The sequence below is a fragment of the Magnolia sinica genome, chromosome 12 (genome assembly GCF_029962835.1).
Source record: "Magnolia sinica isolate HGM2019 chromosome 12, MsV1, whole genome shotgun sequence".
In the NCBI taxonomy this organism is placed as follows: Eukaryota; Viridiplantae; Streptophyta; class Magnoliopsida; order Magnoliales; family Magnoliaceae; genus Magnolia; species Magnolia sinica.
In genome coordinates, this window is record NC_080584.1 from 57,187,580 (window position 1) to 57,203,681 (window position 16,102).

The window sequence follows — 16,102 nt, forward strand, 5'->3', positions numbered from 1 at the left end:
CATACTAAGGGAAATGGTTGGGAGGGGAATGCTACGCTCGATTTTTAATAGAGCGCACTGTGATCGTTTGGTGAAATCCACTTTGATCATTGCATATGTCATCCCACATCAGGCCCAAGGTTAAAAATAATAATTTAATTTATTATTCAGATGAACCACACCATGGAAACACTTCGGTTCTGATTTTTACAATGCTTATGGTGATAATTATGTGAAATTGACCGAAACCACTAGGTGACACATAAAAATTAAGCATGGGTGGAAAGATAATGCCCATTAGTAAGTTTTGTGGGTCAGACTAAGAGAGAGAGTTTAAACGATGGGCATCAATCTGTTTAGTATCTCAATCACCTGATCCACTTGAATCACCGATGTGACTGGTTTTTCATCAGGCACCTACTGGTTAGAACAGATTTGGGATACACATCTCGATGTGGGCCACTGCATCAACTAGGATACGTGGATTGTATACTGACACTGCCAGTAGCGACTCCCTAGTGGACAGTGCTCTATGGGCACCACAATAATATATGTACTTTATTCCAAGCCGTCTATCTATTTGAAATCATTATTTTACAGCATGAACTCAAACATGAGGGGGATCCAAATCTCAGGCGGACCAAACTGTGGGAAAATATTTGTAATTGAATACCCACCATTAAAAACTCCGTGAGGCTTGATTTTATTTTTTTATTTTTATTTTTTTTAACACACGCACCTGACACACGCCGAAGTTGGATTTCACCACCTATGGGTTTCAAGCCCAAGACCTCGTGTTGAAACTCCTCAGGGTCTACCACTGAGCAAGGATTGGAACCCTCCTAAGGCTTGATTAGGTCACACAGATAATGAATGAAGGGAAAGCACAAATATTAGTTTGATACAAAACTTTTGTAGCCCTCGTGAAGTTTTTCATGGTGGCCATTTAATCATCACTTTTTCTGTGGTGTGGCCCACCAATATCTTGATCTACCTACTTTTGTGCTCATGTCCTAAAATGAGCTGGTGGCGTGGATGAAACACATGTAGTAAGGTGGCTTTCACAAAGCACCTAGTTGCATGCAAGGGAAGCAGATTGCATGTTGTTACACCACCAATGTCGATGGTTTGTTGACATCACCAAGTTCTATGGCCCCATCATGATGTGTGTTGTATCAACACCGTCCATCAATTTTGGGAGATCATTTTAAAGCCTCTAGCCATTAGATGCCACATAAAACTTAATCCTAACGCTCAGAAATCAGACCTATCGGTGATTCATGTGGACCACAGCAAGGAGCCTGCGTGGAGGGTGAGTTTTGTAGATGGGCTGATTGTGTTGTCCACTACTACTAACTGTGTGGTCCACCTTAATACGCTGTGTTGTCCAACTACTACTAACTGTGTGGCACACATTTTACTTTCCCTTGCCCGCTCATATTTATTAACATTAATTATTCCGTAGTTTAGGTCTAACAACCACCTGACTGTACTCGAGACTTTATTTTTATTAACGGGGATAATAAATACAATTGAAGACATGTCCAACTGTGTACATGGGACGCTGATTGCATACTGACGCTGCCAGACGACCCCGATTCCCTGCAAAAGGCTTTAGTAGGAAGTTCCTGAGCTGCTGAGAACCTGTGGGGTCTACCATGATGTTTTTGATAAAGCCACCACATCCATCCGTTTTATGAGCTCATTTTACAAAAAATATGCCAAAAAAATAAAATCCAAACCCATGACTCATGAAGTAGGCTGAAAAGGGGAGAATTTAACGTCCACAATTGAAATATTTATGGGGCCACGGAATATTTGAATCAGGCTAGTATTTTTGTTTTCAATTCATTGGAGTAGGAATGCGGTCTACCTTGTATGAATGGCATGTAAGCATCAGACCCTAGGAAGGTTTCAACAGTAGGAATATCCCTACCCACATTCCCGCCGGAGTCTTTGATCCATACCATTTTTTGCCTATTATCTTAAAATGACCTCACAAAATGGATGGACACGGCAGATTTATGGAAAACATCATGGTGGGCCCCACATCCTTTTTGTGAGCTCCTTTTAGGAAAATAGGCAAAAAGTGATCTGGATCCAAGACCCATGTGGGCCGAAAAGGGGAGAATTGAATGTCCATGGCTGAAATATTTGTAGGGCCACAGAAGTTTTGAATCAGGCTAGTATTTTTGTTTTCAATTTATTCCAGTAGGAATGAAGTTATGAATGTATGGATGGCATGTAAGCATCACTATCGACCCTAGGAAGGTTTCAACGGTAGGAATTTCCTTACCCACCTTTCCTTTTACTGAAGCTTGCTTGAGTTTTGGATCTAGATCATTTTTGTGCCTATTGTCTTAACATTTTTGTGCCTATTGTCTTAAAATGAGCTCACAAAATGGATGAACATGGTGGATTTATTAAAAATGTCAAGTCATGTCCATCCGTTTTGTGAGCTCATTTTAAAAAAATAGGCAAAAAATTATCCGAATCCAAGACTCAAGTGGGCCGAAAAAGGGAGAATTGAACGTCCACAATTGACATATTTGTGAGGCCACATAAGTTTTAAATCAGGCTAGTATTTTTGTTTTCAGTTCATCCAGCAGAAATGACATTATGAATGGTATGAATGACATGTAAGCATCACTTTATACCTTAGGAAGGTTTCAACAGTAGGAATTTTTCACAAAGTTACATGAGCCCCACAGTGATGTATTTATTATATCTATACCGTTCATTTATTGTCAAAGATCATTTTAGTGCATTATCCAAAAAATTATTCATATCCAAAGATCATTTGGACCACACCACAAATAGTAGCGGAGACAATAATTTTGACTGTTAAAAAAATCTTAGGGTCCATTATATCGTTTATTTACCATCCAATCTATCCATAAAGTCACAAAGACCTGGATGAAGAGGAAAAACAAATTTCATATTGATCCAAAACTTCTGTAACCCGAAAAGGGTTTCAATGGTAAATGTTCAATCCCCCCTACTTTTTTTTAGTGTGGTCCACTTGATAGTTAGGTCTGTCTTATGTTTCATATCAAGCCTTAAGACAAACTCGTCAAATGGATGGACGGTTGGATATAACACATACCTCCTTATCAAACCCACGAAACTTGCTGATACAGTAGCTATATAGCTCGTGTGAGGTACACCAGCCAATCCGTTTCCCATGTGGACATGTCTCCAACTGTATTTATTATCCTCATTAGTAAAATTGAAGTCCGCAGTACAATCAGTTGGATGTTATACCTGCACTACGGAATAATTAATGTTAATAAATATGACTGGAGAGTGCTGTGTGGCTAATAGCTACTGGCTACTGACTGTGTCGGGAGGCTATCTGCATCGTCTACATCTGTAAACTGTTCCTCCGGTGATAGACTCTCAGTAGTTTCACATAGTCTACATCGTCTACATCTGTAAACTGTTGCTCCGGTGGCTATCTGATAGTCCACAGTTGAAATATTCGTGGGGCCAATGAGTGTTTGATAAAATATCTGTAAACTATTTTTGATATTTCACGTACCGTTAAAAATCAAAGGTGCACTCCATATATTTGTGAAAATGCTGTATAGGCGAACTTGGCTGGATCTTGGCTTGAACTGGCCCAAGCTGCTGCCCGAACCGAGCTGAGCCGAGCCGAGTTCAAGTTGGGGTCAGCTAGTGGCTGAGCTGAGTCGAGCTGTGCCAAGCTCGAGTCGGTTCGACTCGTTTACACCTCTACAGATATGGATTAGGGGAAAACACAATATCAGCTTGATCCAAAACTCATATGGTCCTTGAAAAGTTTTCAGAGTTCAATTCACATTGTTTCACGTAGTGTGGTTTGCTTGAGCATTGGATATGCTTCAATTGTTTAGTCTCACCCCTTACAAATGAGTTTGAAAAAAAAAAATAATAATAAGAAACATACATAACGGTGGCCCCATTTAGTTTTCTCAGTTGGCTATAGGTACTGAGTAATACCACACCCTGATCCTAGCTCAAGTGGTAGACCGAGTGAAAGATACCTCGTTTCAACACTGAGGTCTTGGTATCGATTCTAGTGGGAGTGGCTAACAGTGAAGTGTCAACTGACAGTGGGGGTTCACAAATAAGCTAACGAAAAAAAAAGGGTACTGAGTAATAATCAGTACGCAATCCTTGGAGGCTAAGATGTTGAATGCTACTTATCCCATGTGTCCAATCCATCCATGCATCAGCAATGACCCACCCTATTTGGGCCATACCTCATCCAAACGTCCATAAAAGGTGGAGAGTCTTGATCTAAACAGTGTTATCTGTCAAATCGAGAATAGTTCTCTAGCTAAGGTTCTGATCATTGGGGCAGTAACTGGTCCTAGGGAGCCGATTGCCTGCAAAAGTCTTTCAAGGAACTTCCTACTACCAGAAGCTAGTTGGGGCCCACCATGGTATCTGTAATAAATCTACCCAGTCTATCAGTTTTGCGAGATCATTAGAACATGGCCTGAAGATAAGGCAGATCCAAAACTTAAGTGGGCTGCACGATCGGAACAGTGAGAATTAAATATCCACCATTGAAACATTCATGGGGCTACAGAGTTCTTGGATGGCTAACATTTTTGTACTTTTAGTCATCACAATAGGAATGACCTTATGAAGGTGTGAATGACATATACATAATTAATCATGGACTTGGGGAAGTTTCAACCTAGGCATTTTTCTACTAACCTTTATCCATCCTGCAGCCTACTTGGGTTTTGTTTCTAACTTAATTTTGAACCCATCCAACAATGATATTGACCAAAAAGGATGGACAGCGTGGATTTCTCACCGAAATTACATTACAAGCCCTTCCAAGCTTTCCCTCACAGGAAGTCTGGGAAAAGCTTTCTAAGGCAATTTGCACCATGTGATCAGCCACAGCCTTTATTGCTCCCATAAGATTACTAAATGAGATGTCGACGTGATTTTGTCCGTACAACGTACGAGAGATGCGACTTAATTTTGAATGCTTTGTATTGGTTGCTCCGTACGTTCAGTATAAATGTATATAATCAAATTCCCGTGATATCATAAGTTTATAACAATCAAACAATAATGGGAGGGTGAGGCTCTTCTTGCAAAGGTGGGTTACTTTGTGCATTTCACTTGAAAGAACTTTCAAAATACTTTATGAAAATCAAATATAAAGAAAAACTCACAATCCACCAGCAGAAGCGAATGTAAGAATGCATTTTTTGAAAGAACTAGTTGATATTGGATAAAATACAAATCCATTGTATGATCATAGACTTTGATTACAACTAAAGATTATATCTACGAATTACGGCTACTTATTAGAGCTGCTCTTAGAATAAATTGAGATAAAGTAAATTGATAAGAAAAGTTTCTTTATTGGCTTGGATTAGGTAAGTCGGTTGGTAGGTAATTCTTTGTTGAATTCATCTGCTATTTATAAATTTCCATTGTAGCTTATATATTCAGATCCTTATTCTATTATTACAATGGATATAACAATCGAAAAGTCTTTTTCTAGATCGTTCTTTTATTACGTTTCTCTTTTGCGACTATTCCCCTTTCAAATGCCTCTCAACTACTTGCTTCACTTACTTCAGCCAAGTTAATGTTTTGACTACCCATGGTCTCCTTTTATATATTAAACAACTCAACCGTGCTTTTTCTATATCAACCATAAAATTCCATCACCCTTCTTGTATATCGACCATAACATTCCGTTGACCATCTACCGATGTGTAAAATTAGACTTATGCCAATTGTACACCCATAAAAAGCACTCCAAATCTTTGAAGATCTTTTTGTTCACTTCATATTTCTCATACAATGCCACATGTCACTCCCTTATTAGCTTTCTTAGAATTTCCAGAGTTATGGTACAACATTGTCCCCCCCACTTCCATTATCTAATACAATAAATGCAATTGGTTGTTAATTAATATATTAAGACACCTTCTTCTGAATCGTTTACTAGTTAAAGCATTAAACTGATCATCTAGATATTTCTCATGTTCTAATGGTTGTTATAACCTTTTCAGCATTATTAACATTAATCTAGAGCTTTTCCTTCTTAGCTTGCCACCTATATAGATAAGTGCTCTCAACCATGTTCTGCTTGGCCATTCTTTCCTTATGGATAACATGACATCGCTGGATAGGTGTCAGCTATATTATTGCAAATTAAATTCTCTTTGAATATCTCCATAAATTTCAAATAAATCACACAATTTTTATAAAATTACTATGTCCCTCTCTAACTGCCTCTAAGAGGAAACAACTCAAATAGGGTACAACATACGTTCATTATTTTAATGCAGTGTCATCCACCTATATTTGAATTATTTCGTTCATGGGCTCATGCAATGATCTAAAGCGGCTTGGATAAAACACAAACAATGATGGCCTACAGAGCACCATCCAACAGCAACGTCTCTCCTGCCAGTTTCGACATGCAATCTGCATCCCACACAATCCGAGAAATAGATTGGCTACTCCCCCTGCCACCAACCCGGTGGCACTAGTGGTCGGTGCTCTATGGGCCCCACCATGATGTATGTGTTTCATCCATTCCGTTCATCCATTTTTATAAATCATTTTAGGGCTTGATTCCAAAAATGAGAGGGATATAAATCTCAGATGGACCACACCCAAGGAAAATAATAATGATTGGATATCCCCATTAAAATCCTCCTAAGCCCCACTGTACTGTTTATTTGACATACAATCAGTTAATTAGGTTATATAGACCCAGTTGAAGGGAAAAAAACAAAGATTAGCTTGATCCAAAACTTTTCTCTCTCAAAGTGAGGGCTTTTAATGGCTTGAATGATGTAATTCGGAGTGAGAAAAGACCTCTATTTATAGGCTAAAAAGTTGTTGCTTCGACTGGTTTAAGGTCTCCTTCGATTGGTCTAAAAACAACCAACTTTCAAAATTCAGGCAGGATCGGATCAAAACCGTCCTTCGACTGGTCTAAGAAACAACCAACTTTTAAAATTCAGGCGGGATCGGATCAAAACTGTCCTTCGACTGATCGAGTGGCTTGCTCAACTGGTCGAGCAAAGCCTTCGAGTGCTCGAGGATGCCCAAAATACATTGCTGGACTTTAAGTCGAGCCACCTTCGACTGGTCGAGGGTGTACCTTCGACTAGTCAAGCCCTTTTCTAGACTAGTCGAGAAACTGACAAATTTTATCCGATTTTTAGTTGAAAGCTTAGACTAGTTGAAGTTTTTCCTAGACTGGTCGAACCAAAGCCTAGACTAGTCGAACTAAGGTTTAAACTAATCGAACTTAAGTCTAATTAAAGTATAAAAACCCAATTATGTTTGGCATTCGAAAGAACCTAAGTCTAAGGTCTTTTTAGGGTAAAATATACTTGAAAACATTGAACATTGAAGTGTATACCTTGTAACTTGTACTTCTATCTTTAGTTCCGTTCATTCGATCTTATGCTTGAAGTAATCTTGTAAATGTAGCTTGATCTTGAACTAGAAGAGAAGTAGAGCTTGAGTACATTGGACTTTAAAGAACCATCTTCATGTTCTGAACTTGCACTTTCCAACTTCATGTCTTGAACTTTGAAGGTGAACATTCCATCTTCATAACTTGAACTTAAAGGTGAACTTTCCATCTTCATGTCTTGAACATAATTTGTTTTGTCCATCGAAATTTGACAACTAAATGTGCTTTATACATTACAGCACTTACAATCTCTCCCTTTGTCAAATTCGTGACAAAACATAACAAAAGATACACACAAGTTCAACATCTCTGCTTTGCTTGAAATCACATACTCTCCCTTAATATGAGCGTGAAATTTTGAACTCTCCCCCTCAATCAATGCTTTACTACCTTGTGTAAATAGAATAGCTATATATACAAAACATATATAAACCACATACCTGTATGTACAAACATATCCATTCTAATAACACATAATCAATTAATTTCAATCATCATACCAATCATATCCATACATATCAATTAAAACCATACAAACTCTCTCCCTTTTTATCACAAGTTGAGAAAGGAAAGTAAGAATATGAGGTAATGAATAAGACAAGTTAAGCATCATGATTGAGAGTAAATTGATATCAATAAGCATAAAGAGAGCATCATGATTAATAATATCCAAAAGAGTAATATCCAAGTTATACAACCAACTTAAGCAAAAGTTTAAAGTTATACAACTCAAAAGTAGAATAAAGCAAACTAATTTGAACCAGAGGAAGAAGGTGGTGGAATATACGGGTCAATCTGGTGAAGGCCCTTCGTTATATGATGAAAGTATTTACGCATATATTTCATTGAAGAGCGATGACTTTCACCCAAATTGTCCTGAGATACTTTCAAAGAATCCACCTTGTCCTCTAGAGAGCGAAGGTGATCTTCGAATTGAGATGGTTGAAAGTCAGGACCCGCCTCCTCACAGTCTCCAACTCAACGAAGATATCATCCATGGTAGTATCTACTGGCAACGGTGCTTTCTCTTCTTCGACCTCATCCTCATCTTGTTGACCGGGGAGGTAATTCAGAGACATTTTATTAATGTTCGCATTGTCAAATGGAAGAACTGTCTCAGTGGCCTCAGTGGTTGGAATGGCAACATTGCAATGAAGGGAAAGTGTTGTCATAAGATAAATAAATGGAATAAAACCATGACCAGGATGAATGTGAAACTGAATGATCAAATAGTAAATCAAAGAAGGAAGACAAATGGGGATACCCGATGCAACAACATGGAGAATACGAGCCATCAATGGAGTGAGCTTAGATTTGTTTCCGGACCACGGATAGACATTTGAAGTAAAAATATGTTGAAGGATACGGAAACAGGGAATCACCTTGGTGGCACATAGTGCATTACCGTCAGCCCACTCAGCATCAAATCGGCATAATTTGCGTGTAATTTCTCTATGCTCAGATTCAAACATCTTATCAGAAAGAGTATGAATCAGGATGCCTTCATCATTAACAGTTACATAAAGTAAACCTGAAATTAGGTGCCTATCTATTGGCACTATCCCTTCTCTAAAATTGATGAAAAATGTGAGATTTTCAAGGGACAACTCCCCGATAGATGCAAACATGCCTTGTGCAATGGAACGATAAGCCGGTCCGCCCCAACGAAAAATATTTTCCTAACCAATATTTAAGAGAATGGGCAGCAACTTGAAACAAGCAATATGGTCAAGATTTACCGTCTTTTCAAATATTATATTCCGAGTGCGGAAATCTTTTACATGCTCTGAATCTTCTTCAGGAGCTCTCAAGGTTCTCACCTAATTGGAGTCGTCTGGGAGGAGGGGCCGCTAGGGCCCTTGCGTGTGACCTTCCTCTTAGACTGATGCTCCATGTAGAGTATGCACAAGAGAGTACAATATATGGGTTTAGCTTAGGTCAGATTTTTGCCTAAAAACCCTTGTAGAAAAGAGTGCAAATCACAAATCAATAACACCACAAAGATTAAAATGCATAGAGGAACCCAAATCTAAAAGGAAATCGAAAATGATACACTTACTCGACTCTATGGAGATGGGTTCGATAGGTCGAGCAAAGAGGTATTGAGGAAGAAGAAAATGGAAAGAAAGAGTGATTTTTCCCCTTTTTAGGTAGCAAACCCGCACTCCTTGACTGGTCGAATACGTGCTCAATCAATCGTGCAGACTAAAAAAAAAATCACAATTTTTATATTTTTAAAATTTTTCAAAAAAAAAATTCTTAAAAATAAAAGCATAACATGACATAATTAATTTGAAATACACATACCAATATCATGTTTCAATTTAGAAAACCTATTCCTGTCAAGCAGTTTCGTCATTATATCAACAAGTATTCTAAAGAGATGCTTTTATTTTCAATTAATTCTCGAATATAATGGTAACGGATGTCTATATGCTTCATACGAGAATGTTGAATGAGATTTTTAGAAATGTTAATTGCGCTAGAGTTAGCGCAATAAAAAATCATTGTACTTGTACAATTCCTTAATCGGTTAGCATTCTTTTCATCCAAACCAGCTGGGTACGTGCATTCCTAGCCACAATATATTCAGTCTTAGCTATGGATAAAGACCTCGAACTTTGTTTCTTACTGCGCCAGGAAACCAGACAGTTTCCAACGTAGAAACATCCACCACCGGTAGATTTTCTATCATTGATGTTCCCAGTCAACATTTGTATATCCAGCTAATTGCACATTTGTATAATGTGGATACTAAAGACCGTAATAAGCAGTATTTACGACATATCTAATTATTCGCTTAACAGCAATAAGATGTGATTCTTTTAGATCAGATTGATATCTTGCATAGATTCCAACACTAAAGGAAATATCTGGTCTACTAGCAGTTAAGTATAATAGACTACCAATCATGCTACGATTTAAACGAGAGTCTATACTCTTGCCTGTTTTATCCTTTGAGAATTTGAGAGTCGTACTCATAGGAATATCAAATTTCTTACCATTTTTTAATCAAAATATTTTAACCAAATTTAGGGCATATTTGGTTTGAGAAATGTAGATACCTTCTTCTTACTGTTTAACCTATAAGCCTAGAAAGTAATTTAGTTCTCCAACCATACTCATTTCGAATTTGGATTTCATTAATTCTGCAAACTCAATGGATATGTTAGTACATGTAGAACCATATATGATATCATCAACATATATCTGTACAATCAGTATGTGTTCATTGTATTTTTTAACGAATAAGATTTTATCAACACTTCTCATGATAAAATTATGACTGAGTAAGAACTTAGTCAGTTTTTTATACCATGCCTTGGGAGCTTATTTTAAACCGTAAAGTGTCTTTTTAAGGTGTATACATGATTTGAGTGTTTGGGGTCCTCAAAACCCTTAGGTTGTTCAACATACACCTCTTTATGTAAATTCTCATTCAAGAAAGCACTTTTGACATCCATTTAATATATTTTAAATTTTTAAAAGCAAGCAATAGATATAAATAATCTGATAGATTTAAGATTAGCTACTGGTGCAAAGGTTTCATCATAATCTATTCCTTCTATTTGAGTATACCCTTGTACAACCATTCTAGCCTTGTTTCTAATTATATTCCCCAATTCATCAGATTTGTTTTTGAAGATCCATTTGGTTCAAATTATATATTCATCAGTTGGTCTTGAAACCAAATACTAGACATCATTTCTTACAAATTGATTCAATTCTTCTTGTATAACAGCAATCCAATTCTCATCAGTATGTGTCTCTTTTACGTTGGCTGGTTCAACTTAAGAAGTAAAGCAAACATAATTGCAAATATTTTCTAATTGTTTTCTTATTCACACACTAGTGAGAGGATTCCCTAAGATTAGATCTGTAGGATGATCCTCAACTAATCTTAGTTCAGTGTTAACTGGACTAGATGAAGAGTCAGGTTTCTCAATTAATTGTCGGTTGATCCTCAACTAATCTTAGTTCAGTGATCATCGATTACGACATTAATGGATTCCTAAATCACTCCAGTTCTTTTATTCAAAACATGATACGCTCGACTATTTAGAGCATATCCCAAGAAAATCCCTTCATCACTCTTTGCCTCAAACTTCCTTAAGTTTTTGCAGTCACGTAAAATAAAGCACTTACTTTCAAAATTCTGAAGTACTTAACCGTTGGTTTCTTATTGAACCATAATTCATAAGTTGTTTTATCTTTTGATTTTCTTAAATACACACGGTTTATAATATAACATGTTGTATTTATAGCTTCAGCCCATAAACTTTTAGGTAGGTTCATGCTATTCAGCATAACATTGGCCTTCTCTTGTAGCACTCTACTTTTCCTTTCAACAACCCCATTTTGTTAAGGTGTCTTAGGAGCAGAAAATTCAAGCGATATGCTATGATCGGTACAGTATTTCTCAAAATTGTTATTTTTGAATTCAGTACCATGATCACTTCTGATCTTGATAACATTCATTTCTTTTTCGGTCTGAATTCATTTTAATATCTTTTTAATTTCATTGAAAGTTTCAGATTTTTCTCTCATGAAGGCTACCCAAGTAAATTTAGTAAAGTCATCTACGATGACCAGAAAGTACTTTTTACCACCTCGACTTTCCGTCCCTGTCGGTCTAACTAAGACCATATGGAGAAGTTCAAGGGGTTTGGTTTTGGTTAAGGAGTTCGCCTTCTTATGACTACTCCTAGATTACTTGCCAATTTGGCATGCACCACATATTCTATTAATCATTTTCAATTTGGGTAGACCTCGAATAAGATCAACTTTGCTCAGTCTATAGAGGTTTCGATAGTTAACATGTCCAAGGCGTTTCTGTCATAATTCAGTTTCATCAGTTTGGACCATGTAACATGAAAAAGTAGACGAGAAAGATTCATTAGTGATATAGCAATTCACAGACGTTCTACGACCATTTAATATCACACACCCTTTCTCATTTGAAATCTCGCATCCTTGATTTGTAAATTTAACACTATGTTTGTTATCAAAGATTTGAGATATACTTAAAAGATTGTACTTAAGACCTTTAATATATAAAACATTTTCAAAAGAAGGAAGGTTAGAAAGTTGTACAGTACCTTAGCCTATAATCTTGCAATTGCTTCCATTAATAAAAGTAATTGAACCATCGCTCATTTCTTTGTAGTTGATAATAACTCCTTGTCACCTGTCATATGTCTTGAACATCCACTGTCCAGGTACCATTTTGAATGACTAGAAGCTTTGAAGGAAGTGTGGGCAAGAAGATAAGTAACTTTAGGAACCCACTTCATTGTAGTCTTGGGTTTAGGAGCAACATTGGTTTTTCTCGGTTTGTAAGAGTTGAAATATCTCTGTTTGTCAACTCTGATAACATTTGAGTTAGATTTGAGAAGATCTTTGAGTAAGTTCACTATTTTTTCAGCTAATGGGTTATGACTTAGATTTCTAGAGCCGATGTTATTAGACTTGACTTTAGAAGCTTGAAAAGTTTTGAATTTTTGAAATTGTTTTGGTTATTTCTCAAGTTCTTACCTTTTGAGTTTGAGGACTCCCCTTTTACAAAAATAGGAGATGCATTTTATTTTTCAATGGATCATTTTTAAAATAGCCCAGACCCGATCTATCGCCACATTTTCTGGATGGGTTTAGTAATTTTTTTAGCTTAAGGTCTCCATGGGTGTATTTCCATGTGTCCTTAGAACTCAATAGAGAAGAGACTTCAAGTTTTAACTTCTCATTTTCTATTCTGAGTTTTTTAAATTCAGAATTTTAAAAAATTAAATCAAGTTTTATTTTTTCATAGTAATCAGAAAAATGAGACTTTTCCAACAACTTTTTCAAGTTCTTCTTTTAGTTTAAATTTTTTTTCCTTTTTAATCTTTAACTTGACAGCTATTTTGCAACTCTCCCTGTATAGGGCATTATAAGCGTCTTGAATATCATCTTCATTTTTAGGGTCACTCCTGAGATTCTCATAATCAGATAAGTTGCAACTATCTGAGGAGGTGACTCTAGCTATAGTTATTAGGGCTTTCACTTCATTTGAAGTTTCTCGTTCTGAATCTTCTGACTTAGAAGAACTTTCAGAGCCGGATAATTCATCCCATGTTGCAATCATGCCCTTTCTTTTTTATCTATCCCTTTTAGGACATTTATTCGTCAAATACCCATATTCATGTCAGTTGAAACATTGACGGTCTTTTATAGATTTTCAAGGTTTTGATTTGCCTTTTCTTTTATCATAAAGTTTTTGAAAATCAGATCATTTCTTTTTTAAAAAAAATTCTGTAAAACCTTTTAACAAGTAAAGTTATATCATCCTCAGTATCTTCTAAATCAGAATTAGCATTGTTTTATTTTGAAATAGACTTGGATGACTTAAGGGCTATGGACTTACCTTTAGGAGCTTTGAAACTTAACTTGTATGTTTGGAGTGAACCAACTAACTCCTCAACCTTCATTTGATCAGTGTCTCTAAGTTCCTGAATGGCAGTCACTTTGGAATTAAACCTCTCAGGAAGTGATCGCGATATCTTAGCGCAAACCTTGCTTTCTAGGATACCATCGCCTAGACCCAACATGAAACTCACTATGTCATTTAATTTTGTATAGAAGTCCATGAATGTTTCATTTTCTTCCATACGTATTTCCTCAAACCTTGTAGTGAGGATTTGAACTTTAGATTTCTTAACAGTAGTGGTTCCTTCATGTGTCATTTCAAGGATATCCCAGGCTTGCTTAGCTGTATCACATGATATAATTCTTTTGAATTCATCAAGTGATAGAATGCAAGTAATGGCTTTTAAGGCCTTTGCATTTGCACTGCTCTCATTTTTCTGAGTTATGGTCCATAGATAATAGAGTGATTCTTTAATGGACTTGGTTCCATCACTGCCTAGAACCTCAGACACTGGTGGTTTCCATTTGGTCACCATGGCTTGCCACACGCTTTTATTAATGGATTTTAAGAAAATTCGCATTCTGGCTTTCCAATAGGCATAATTTGAGTCATCAAATGGTAGTGGCCTGGTAATAGATAAGCCATCGAAATTTGATATATTAAAAGCTCTGGATCTTTAAACCTGAAAAGGCCTAGCTATATGTCCTAGAGGGGAGGGTGAATAGGACAATGCCAAATAAAACTTATAACAGCGAAATTAAAAAGAATATGATAGCCAAAATAAATCACAACGCAAGAAAGTAAAATAACCTCAAAATTCAGATCTTGAGAGGTTGATACAAATGTTGTTCTAAAGACAACCTTACACCAAAAACCAAAGTTTATGGTAGGACAACCTTATTTCTAGAAAGATCTTTGTATCAAATCTCACACCAAAGAGGAATACAGAAATAAATACAAACTGAATTGAAATAAATTGTAATCACAAATGTATTGTTCTAGGGATAGCCATACACCATAAAAATGGCAGGGCAACCTTGCTGGAACAACTTTTAAAGGAAATTGAATATCAAGCTGATAAAGGAATAGCAGAAAATAAATTCTAAACTATTACAAAATTCTCACAATGCTTGAATTAAATGATTACAACATTCACCACCATACATACATCCCACAAAAGAATAATTAAATATCAGAAGTATAAATCATTCAACCACAACACAAGGGATTATAGTGGTTCGCCTGTGTGTTCACCAACTGTTAAACAACAGCCACACAGAATGCTACTCCACTCCTAATATCCTCACACAGGGGATATTAGCGTTCACTAACAAAATAGGTTTTCCTAGGTTCACCCAAAACCTTTACAATTGTGTCTTTGTCTGTGGACTTACACAATTAAAAAACCCCACTTCTGAGTTTTCCTGGCTCTCCTCAGATAACCAATACAAGAAGATTTTTCTGGCAAATCTTGAAAGAAACCAAAACAGAAAGGAATTTACAATTAAATGTAAAATACCTGATTATCTCCTTCGTTGTAGCGGCCCGGTAAACTAAGTCGAGTAGATGATTGAATGTCCAAGTTCAATGTCCAGTACTCAATTACAATGGTTCTAATTCTAATAGATTTTAAATTAAACCAAATAGGGCTTGCCTTAATTGATTTTGATTCCGAAGAAAGGGAATAACAATTCCTCTTATCAAATTAGATTGGAATAGCAGAAACAAAATCAATTAAATAAAGCTAAGGAAAGAGAATATTAAATAAGCACACTTAGCTTAGATGGAGCATAGAATTATCTCTCAGAAGTTCGACGAAGATTGGCTTGAATGGATTAATTAATTCGATAATTTCTTCTGAGATTCGTGCACTATTTATAGGTGAGCAGATCGCGTCTTCGACGGGTCTAGGGAGCTCTTCGACTAGTCGAAGCAATAACAAATATTTGAAAAATCAGCGCGATAAGCTTTAACCGTTCTACGATCGTCGAAGGTCTCCTTCGATCGTCATAGGTCACCTTTCGATCGTCGAAGGTCTCCTTCGATCGTCGAAGAACCTAAAAATATCTGGATTTTGAGTCGAAGATTTTCGATTGGTCGAATTTCTGGACTAGTCGAAGCCTAACAGATTTTATCTGAAATTTGTAACAAACTCACGACTGATCGAGGAATTTCTTAGACTGGTCGAAGCAACTCTAGGACTAGTCGAAGAAGGCCTGGGGCTAGTCAAAGAACAGACCAAACTTATGTAAAATAAACATTTG